Raw genomic sequence first — 10,077 nt, forward strand, 5'->3', positions numbered from 1 at the left:
TTTCTTGTATCTAGATATATGTGATTTGATACAGATACCCATAAGTGGTGAGCTTTATTAGTTCACACTATCTGTTCAACACATCTTAGGCTATAATAGACCTTAAAACGACCCATGGTCGTCGTTCTTGTTGTAAGCATATAGACGTTGCAAAAACATCGCCGGACCTGAAAATAGCCCTTTTGTAAATGAATCGACTTGGCTTGGATTTGCTTAGAAAGAAAATCCAGATCTACAACCTAGAAAAACATCTCTTAGACAAAAGTATTGCCTCGTAAAACATCTGGCCGTGCCCAAAAGGGCGTAAATTGAGGTATGACCGGTACAGTAGAAACATTTATTCAAATTGTCCAGCAGGCAGTGAGTCAAAGGACGCTTTGGAGTGACAAAGTGTAAGATTGGCAAAACAGAACGATTTACAACGACTAGGGAAACGATGGCCGTAATGGCAGTGGCGATGTCTCAAGTTAAATTAGAGGATCATGGAGTACGTAAAGCTTCGTTCAAATTGTCCTAATAGGTCACTTTGTTTACTCAAATAGATGAAAAGCGTCATCAGTTCTAACTCTACTTTTTCTAAAAAACTGAATGTCTTACACCAGTTTATGGGGACACTACATTTATGTGGCAAGTCTGTAAATTCACCGACAAAAAAGCAATCTCAAGAATCAATATGGTGGTTATATACTCCGGAAATATTGCACAAAAATGTCCACTTACATTTTTTGATAAGGCGAAATGAAAAGGGGCATCTTTGAAACAACATCAAATTTAGGACAGATATCGGCTGCGATGACCTCCATACGACTGCTACATTGATAGATAATAGTGCTTTAGATCGAATAAAGATGAGAAGCGTCAGCTCATTATACGCTCTTTAGGGAGACAGAACACGGGTACCATGTTAGTATTGTAGGTCGAAGACTACAGTAAATGTTTATGTTACAAGGCTTGTACTGACTTTGCATAGAAACACATACGCGAAGAGTTAAAACGTTAATATTCAGTCATGTTTATCTTAAACAATCTACAATAACTTTTAACAAGTGTGAAAAAGTATATAATCTCCAAGCGGCATGCCTAACTTGGTCTATATTGTGCTGTTGAAGGTACGCTAATTACGTTTTTTTGGAAAATTAAACAAACTTTTTTTTTATTAATTATTTACCTCTATTTGGCCAAATAAAGACACAGTGCTAAGAGAGGCCTACTGTCGTTCAAGCATAACTGAACTAAGGACTCGTTTTCTGAAACGCCGCGTAATTTTGAGCTAGATATAATAGAAGTTTTTAAATTAGAAGCTGAACCGAAATGCTGTAACGAGGTGAGCTAATTTTTTAAATTGAAGATCGGTCTAAACGTTTTTTGAACATTTTTAGAAAGAGAAAACTAAGTAATTAGGCCTATTTTAAAGTACGTCATGTTTTTGATCAAAAGTCTAACGCTGATAACAAATTAATCATTTATTCACCTTGGATGATAACAATAAAAAACCTCATATATAAAGTAAGTGTATGGAACCATTTAGTCATAGTGGCATACGGGTTACACGAATCTTATCGAGTCTATAAAACTAATTGAAGAGATTTGCCAGATGTCCTAAAGATCGTACCAGGAGTGCAACATATAACACAGTTTTCACCGTATTTAGAGTATCTGCATGCATTGTCATGGAAATCAGATTTTTTTTGTATGGTCTGTCGTGGAGCCCATGCAATGCACGACAAGTGACGACATGCCTGTTCAGCAGATTCGCCTCTTTTCATCTATTGTTTCTTATCATACTCGAAGCAAAGAAATCCCCATCGATCTTCGCGAACTTACGCTCTCAGCTTTTAAAGTTGGTTTTAAAGATTTCTGTCGCTGGGAGCTAAAGGCAATGCGTAGCGAACCGGCCAGGAGCTACGCAAGACGATTTTGACTCACTATGTATGGTCCTAATACTCTTTTGAGGCAGGATACTTTAACGCGACCTTGTTGTTCGAGGTTTGGCACAGTAAGGTCTTCCCAAGTGACACGTGTATCATACGTTGCAGTCGGGAATACCTAAAGGTCGAATAGGGTCAACGCGATTACGAGAGACAACCGATGAGGCGACTGGTCGCCCATGAAGTCAGCACTGCCTTCTCGGATCTTTCGGCTACGTGCACAGTTTAACTTTTGCCATTTGCAAAGGAGAGCAACCCCAGTTAACCTGTACAAGAGGTGACCTGGCCACGATCAGTGACTGCTGTCCTGTTTCCCTTTAAAACTCCATCGCCTTCCTTTCAGTTGAACATACGATCAGTCCCAAACATATCACTGCCCCATGGAGCCGGGCTAGAGCTTGTTGCACTTGGAATTTATCCGGCCAGTATAAAACTAAATCGTCTGCATGAAAGATGACATCGGCCTTCGTATTGAGCAGGAAGGCCTTTCAGAAGGATGAAGAGTAAGGGTCTGTCTGTCGAGCCAGTCTGAACTTAACTTTTTTGATTAGAAGGCTACTTTGAAATACACAATCACCGCATGTAGGTGTGGCCAGCGCGCTCTCGATGTTGGATATCAGGATCCTGCACGCCGCTTCTGTGGAGCGTTCTCTCCAAAAGCCATGTTGCTTCGTTGGGATGACGGGTCTACTTTTCAACTAAGTCTTTCGTCTCTTAGTCAGCAAGTCGGATAGCGGCTTGTAGCAAACAATTCTTCGCTATATACCCCGCTATGATCGCTGCGCGGTTGGATCGCCCTTACCTTTAGGTGTCACTAACAGCGAACCGTTTTTTCCACTGGGCTAGGCGTTTATCAGTCTGCAAATATTTATTTAATAATACTATCCACTACAGTGTCAAAACGACATCGCATTTAAGGTGCTCGTTGCAAACCCTATTCGGTGGCTTTCTTGTTGCTTAGTCTTGGAAAATTTTTTTTGCACTGTAAGGTTTTATTGAGGGATATCGTGTTATATTGAGGTTCGCGCTGCGGCGACAAAGGGTATCACACGTAGTATCGCATACTTGACACCAACATCTTCGAGAAGTGATTTATATGGGCCAACGAGCTATTCAGACAACCTGCAGAGCTACTGCGGTGTGTTAACCGCTACTATGGTTAACACTCTGCATCGATGGGGTCTCTAGACGTTTAGGACATTATTACCTATGTGACGCATACGTCTCGGGTCTGTACTTTGGCCATAAGCCTGAAGGCCATTTAGGCCCTCCAGGCAAAGCTGCGAGTTTAGTTCAACTACGGCCTGTGTTTTTGGAAAGACGATACGCTGTGTAGACTCGAGACTTTCAACCAGATGCTTCGAGGAGAATTTCGCGGGCGGATTTCAGAAACTGCTCCACATCTAAATGTCGTAACGAAGTTAGGCGCTTGACAGTCCATGCAGGTGTAACTTGATCAGTGAGCTCTATCGCCGGCTGTATGTAAGGGTGCATGCTTGCCTCTCCTGAGGTCCTCGCTTTCAAACGTTACCCTATACTCAATTAGACTCGTCGCAAATGTATCGGTAGCCGAACCTCCTACATGTCCTAGAAGAGTCAGTATTGAGATGAAATTTATTACCCACCAACCACGATTTGCGATTGTGTCTTAAATGAGCTGTAGTGCGGCTCAAGTTCGGCTAGTCGAGATGGGCGTAGAAGTCGCCGGTAATGACCAGAGGAGAGGCAGAACAATAAGACAGCATTTTCGGTCCACTGAGTTTCCCCACCAATAAGCACGCTGACTTTGAGTCACCAAGCGTAGGCCACTACGAGACCTTGCCCTTGGCAATGTAAGACAATGACATTATTCTTACCGTGCACAGGGTAATGTCGTTTATTTTATAATTGTAGAAAATGGAGATGCGTCCACTGAGGTGACCTGGCCCGTTGCTTTTCAGTGCAGAGTAGTGCACAGAATAAAAACACGGTAAGTTAAAGAGGCTAATTATCCAAGTTTCCGTTAGCATGAAAAGATCTGCAATGCACACGGCCTCCGAGAAAAGAGCGCCGAAGTTGTAAACCCCTTACAGTTCCACTGTGTAATTGCTAAGGTCTTTTCAAAGCCCGGGTTTGTTGCAAGTTTCATGATGATCTTCGCTACCGATCGTGACGATTCAAGGGGTCACGTACTAAAACGGGCCTTCTAATCATCAATACTACTAGAACCTGTTGTTGGCGTCGGTAACACAATCGTTTAGAAAAGACGCGCTATGCCAAAATCACTTGTAAACAAAATGAAAACAAAAAAACATAAAAAGTGCTAAAAGATACATGAGCATTTCGAATAAAGTACTGCTCAGTCAAGCGGATAGTCAATTACATTACCTATTAAGTACAGTATTAGACATTTTAATTCATAAAAAAAGGATGCGACTTTATTGATAAAGATCACAAGTACAACATTTGTACAAAACTCAATTTTTCAGCACGGACTTAAATGATTGCAATCTACTAACGATATACTGCTAATAAAGCAAAGCTCGCGTCCTATACTCCTTAAACATGCATTGAACGTAAGCTAGGAAGAACAATAATTTCGAATTTTTTCGAAATTAAGCAACGGATTGTAGCAGCTTGAAGGCCCGTCTGCCCTCTAGCTAGCAGAGTATGAATTCAAAGACTACAAACTCTGGTCCCAGTCGTATCTATCAATGTCACCATAGAAATGCTGGTAGCATCACCAATAACGTCGCGTACATGCATATATGTGTTCAGGCGGCCTCGCGACCGGATGTGTCGCATGAATGTAAAGGCATTAATACATCCTTCCGATAATGTAACCAAGACCATCGCGCTGTTTAGTGCCAGAGTAGCTGTTGACTGAAAAACTACCTTCCGAGCAAACTCTTGCTCTGTTCGCTTCAGCTATTAGTTACAAGTGATTGTTAATTATTAATGGCAGTAATTATTTATTATTACCTGTACATATAAAACGCTATGTGCAAACTGGCCCATATACACTTTAGCTGAAGTCGAGAACATCAACTTCTTTTACGTTGCAGAAACATAGGACCTCGGTGCTTTTGAGTTCTTTTCAAATACTATTAGTGTACATATCTTGTGCGAAGTTCAGTGAATCTCGACATTGTATTTCATTGATGTTAGAGTCTATTCAATTTGCCTTAGGCCCTTTGACATGGAATGAGTCGAAGTCGGCGTGTGCGCAATGAGACCTGAAAGTCAGTCATAAGTAAAATCCTTACTCAAAGGAACTTACGAAGTACTAATAGTTTTGCAAGGCCGCGTTTTGACCCTTTTAGATAATTGGAGTTATCATATGGTTTTGAGCGTATTGCGGAGACGAAGAGGAATTCAGAATCGAACAAAATTGTGTATCAGTTGTTAACTTATAAGCGCTACTTGTAAATTCACTGTGTCAATTGTGATAGTTTCGAAATATTGCATATGTCCTTGGAAAAGCACCGTGAGAAAAGGAGAAAAAGAAAAAAAAAATATATATATATATATTATATGACAGCTTTAGTTAAACAATCCTGAACCATAAATTGCAAAAAATTGTCGCTTTACCTAGTCGTATTAGGCCTATGGATTTATTGTATTCATCACGTAATTTAAATTAAATTACGTGGGGAAAGGTTCAGGATTGTTTAACTAATGCTGTCATGCATAATTCATTTCGTCAGCTAATTTCGTACAATCAAAAAATTATTATATCTGTATAGGACCTATATTTAGCTTCACGTTTTGTATACATGAGCTCAGTCGTGAATATTATCCCGAAATGTTTAAATGATTGTCAGTCAGTATTCATTCGAAAAAGTTTGTTTCAGAAATGGCGGAATTTTGTCCGCCATCTTCCACGTCAAACTCTATATAATTTAATGATAAAACAGTATTTGTACTGTTATTTTATCTATTTACCCAATCAGATCTTCCTAGTTACACTCTATATCTGTTATCGGCGTTCAAGTTATATTGTAACATCCGAAAAATGGTGTCTCACGATTTTCCAGATAGCACTGGAAGGTAACGTACAATAAATGATAAGGCACTTCCTTTTTCGACATAGCGGGCGTTTACGCTTTGTTTACCAATACTGTTACTGAGCGGAGGACAGAAATAGGCTTACGCAGCTATGGCTTAACGGGGCAAACGTCGACAGTCTATATTGATGAAAACCTCCGTCTCTATGAATCTGGACGGCAACCGAACGCTTATTGGTGGAGCGGTATGTAGAATATCTGTTGATCTACGAAGTTTACGTTGAACAAATGAAGGCAGTTGAGCCATATTTGGTACACGGACTTGTGGTCTGTTAGCAGTGATTGAAGTACATTTCTTAGTGCAATTCGTTAATCAATATATTGTAATGATCAGCTTGCTTAGCTAGTGGAAACGAAAGTCGACCAACGAAAACAAAATTGCAGCCGGACATCTTTTTTTCATTAGTAACTCTAATACGATTCTCAGGAGATGTAAAAGCCTTTATTGTGTCGCTTTCAATTAACATAATTTACTTAATTGCAGAATGAATGCATTTTGCTCTAAAAATGATAGTTACGCCAACCTATTTAATATATTCTATAGACCAAATTAGTTACATTTGACGCAAATGGAATCTACGCTTTGTGTAAATTACGATATGAAACTTCGTTTATTTCACATATATAAGTTGTGTAAAATTTGTATGCTTTTCTGAAGCTTATTTCCTCAAGCACTAAAAGTGTATGTGTAAACGAAATGTTTGGAAGAAATTGGCAAGGTCACTGAGCAACTTCTATAGAAAACTGCTCACTGCTAGAGCTGAGTAACACAATAGGATATTCCAACCGGAGGCTGACGGAATTCATGGTGGATGGTCCTGCAAGGGCTACGATAGGACATCTACCGACAGGCCGGAAGTCTATCGAGCTCTCCTTCCTGTTAGAATGGTTATGACATGAATAGAATATTGGAGCAGACTGATAGCATAATCGCAGAGCGGCAGTACGACTGGCTAAATATTTCAATGAATGAAGGAGACACGTCCAGAACAACCACTATGGCGAAACAACTGTTGCAGTCGTATTGGAAAGTTTAAGAATGATGCGATTTGTTTGATTTAACTATAGATTTTATTTTGGTAGGTTACAAATTAAATCTATTCATATTACCAACAGGCCGATAAAGCAGCTGGCGTACGGCAACGGATTACGCAGGCAGGATAAGTATAGTGGGGTAACTGTTGCCACATGCTGTAACGTGGGGCAGACTCGTTAAAATCGTTACTATCAACCATTCAACTTCATTAAATCGTGAACAAATACACTTGCCCGGCTAGATCAATCCATGTACTATACGTGTACTGCGCGGTATTTTACGGTGCGGGCGAGACCCACCTAGTTCTCTATTCTATCTAATTATTATACTATAATATTTAGAATATGAAAGAAGCTGTATAGGTATTACCTTCATTATAAAGCTTTTATGACTAACTTTTATTTTTACATAGATAAAATAAAGTAAATCTAGATGCACAATGAAGTCCGCGGATGGTGCTCAAATGTATATATATATATATACTATTAAATATCTCGGCTTCGTCTCACGCAGAATGACCATCGATTGGGATTTTTTATAGGTCACTAGCGTTTTCTTTTGGGTAGGTCTTTGGACGGACTAAGATGGAACTAACCGGATATTTCGTGCCCGAAAAGAGCTCTTTTTCATTTGATAGTATGTAAGTTGATTTGAGCAAATTGGTCATTTTTGTGATTTCTTCGGTAGCCGTTGAGAAGTGATAGAAAATTAATGTTAACAAGTTTGAATTTTACAAAATGGCCGTAAAATCTTTTTTTGCGACTTAATTGTAGTGTTTTTGTAATTTTTTTCTTGAACGGTTTATAATCTGCCAAATATTGAAAAAGTTCGTTTCTTCAAGTGTGACAATACATTATTTTAAGGAGCAGTTTTTTCCTTTCATAAACAGGCGATATATATATGGTCTATATTCTTCAACTGGATGAACGCTTTTCTTAGACTGTTGGGATTTATTGAAATGGGGAAACAGGATAAATATAATATAACAGGCTATTGAGCTTTCGGCACAATGTCGGTGAAATATTTACATAGAGGTCTAAGTTGGAAAGCGTATCGCTTGGCGCCAATCAAAAGCTCTCAAAAAATTCAAAATGCTGTACATGTAAACTTTATACTGAAGTCTCAGCTTCCAAGTCGGGAGACGCCGTTCAAAGTGTAAAAACTTAAGATGGTGTTTGATCTGCGGGGGGATTTTTGTTATTAACCGATGGATTTCGACGCGCTGAGCAAAACTGCAATATGTTCCCGCGGGAACTTTTACTAGGTATAAATTGGAAAATTGAGGTGGTTTATGTGGCAAGCATTTTGGTAATACAATTTCGGAAAATTTATATATTATTGAGAGATTTGCTAATGGAAACATCAAAAGATCGAAAACATTTGTTCTATATAATGTCCCATATTCTTGACGGCTTTTTCTCGCCACGAGTCGATAGTTTGACTCTACCTATTTTTATAAGACAAGCTCAATGAAATACAATTACCTATAGGTAAAAATATATTTCGGTGTCAATGGAGCCACATACGGATGAAAATTTTTACATAAAGACCTAAGTTAGAAAGATATTTCTTAATCCCAATCGAAACCTTATTAAATTGAAATATAATTTGGTCTTAGTTTTCTAAATGCGGTTTGCACACATTGCTTTATGTAGCAATTTTTTCCTGCTATCGGTAGACGGACTCACGAGTGAAGGTAGTATTTATATTTCCGTATCGAATACGAAGGTTTCGGTGGGATTGTGTAGCTACACACTTCTGTGACGATGTAGTGAAAATGTATTTTGGGCTGTTTTTTAGTGGTTTTGTGAACGATTTTCTAATAATTTCTAGTAGGAAAATTAGCGTGGCCAATGTTGAATGAGTTTTGCTAGAAAGAATGGTAATTTATTTTAAAAAATAATACAGTATATATAACAATAATAATGTGATGTCACTACAGATATTGTTACGTGTATGTATATTGGTGGTTACCAGACTTGTCGTTAGAAAAAGTTAAAGCCTAATAACATCCAGAGAATGACTCTCTCGTACATAAATGAACAGAAAATGGAAAAAAAACGATCCTTGTGCTTCGACGACGACCCAAGAGCCGAATTGGTAGGTTAGTCGATCGTGTCATCTATTAGTATCCGGCCAAAGGCCAATTTGATTCATGTATATTGCTGAAAGAATAGCTGCTGACCAATTCTACTCACGTACTTTGCGGGCAAATTGTCAATTCATTGACGGTGTCAAAAGATTTCGGTCTACGGAAACTACCCGGCAAAACGAATTATCAGTATCATTATTGGTATTTTGATGATAACTCATGAATAATGCATGCTTATATATATATTAAAACCGATTGATAAATGAACTTGAAGAGCTTACGTGGAGCGGAGTAATGGCAATGAAGTAACTGTTATGTATATATTACGTCAAGGGCAAAACATGCGCGAGACAAAGCCGTTCATGGGCCGTTTTTGTAATTTTCCTAAATTGAATGACTTGAATAAAAACATTAACCCAAAGCAGTAAATGCAACTAGTTCATGATACAATTTTCCCAATTACAAATTATTCTTCGTTTATAGGTGAAACTTGAAGCGTTTATTGCATACGCACGAAACAATTGTAAAGCATACCGTTGCGTGCACCCAGACAGTGTCACCAAGCCAGTTAGAATGCAAGCAAACCTCATGTTTAATAAATACCTCTGGCAAGAGACGAAATAATACCGCTGTTCTAAATTTTCCTAATTTACGTATGTAAGCCTGTCGTAAGGCGTTTTACAATAAGAAATAAGTTCTCTGTAATCTAAGTGAGTTTCACGAGTCACCCTACAGCATCGCCACTAGGTAATACGAAGAACATCGTTTACATGCCTGAATTCAAAAACAGAAGAAAACAAGCGAAAATATTTGTGTATCTTTTCATCACAAATTAGGACAATTTTGTGTATAGTATTAAACATCGCAAGTGGCGAATAGTGTCGTCTTCCACTGCTACAGTCTGGCTGTTTGAGCGTCGACGTGAACGCCGACTAGGAAGGCGGGAAATGCTTCTATCTCCCAGTTTTCTCTGCT

General features: G+C 38.8%; 1 long non-coding RNA gene across 1 annotated transcript; it reads left to right on the forward strand.

The window, feature by feature from the left end:
• Nucleotides 1-4,381: 4,381 nt before the first annotated feature.
• Nucleotides 4,382-9,857, forward strand: LOC147752028 (uncharacterized). Its single transcript, XR_015315215.1, has 3 exons — nt 4,382-4,716; nt 5,945-6,159; nt 9,586-9,857. It is a non-coding gene; the product is annotated as an uncharacterized LOC147752028 (long non-coding RNA).
• The last annotated feature ends 220 nt before the right edge of the window (nt 9,858-10,077 follow it).

This window comes from Varroa jacobsoni, unplaced genomic scaffold, assembly GCF_002532875.2.
Source record: "Varroa jacobsoni isolate VJ856 unplaced genomic scaffold, vjacob_1.0 contig00401, whole genome shotgun sequence".
NCBI classification, from domain to species: domain Eukaryota; kingdom Metazoa; phylum Arthropoda; class Arachnida; order Mesostigmata; family Varroidae; genus Varroa; species Varroa jacobsoni.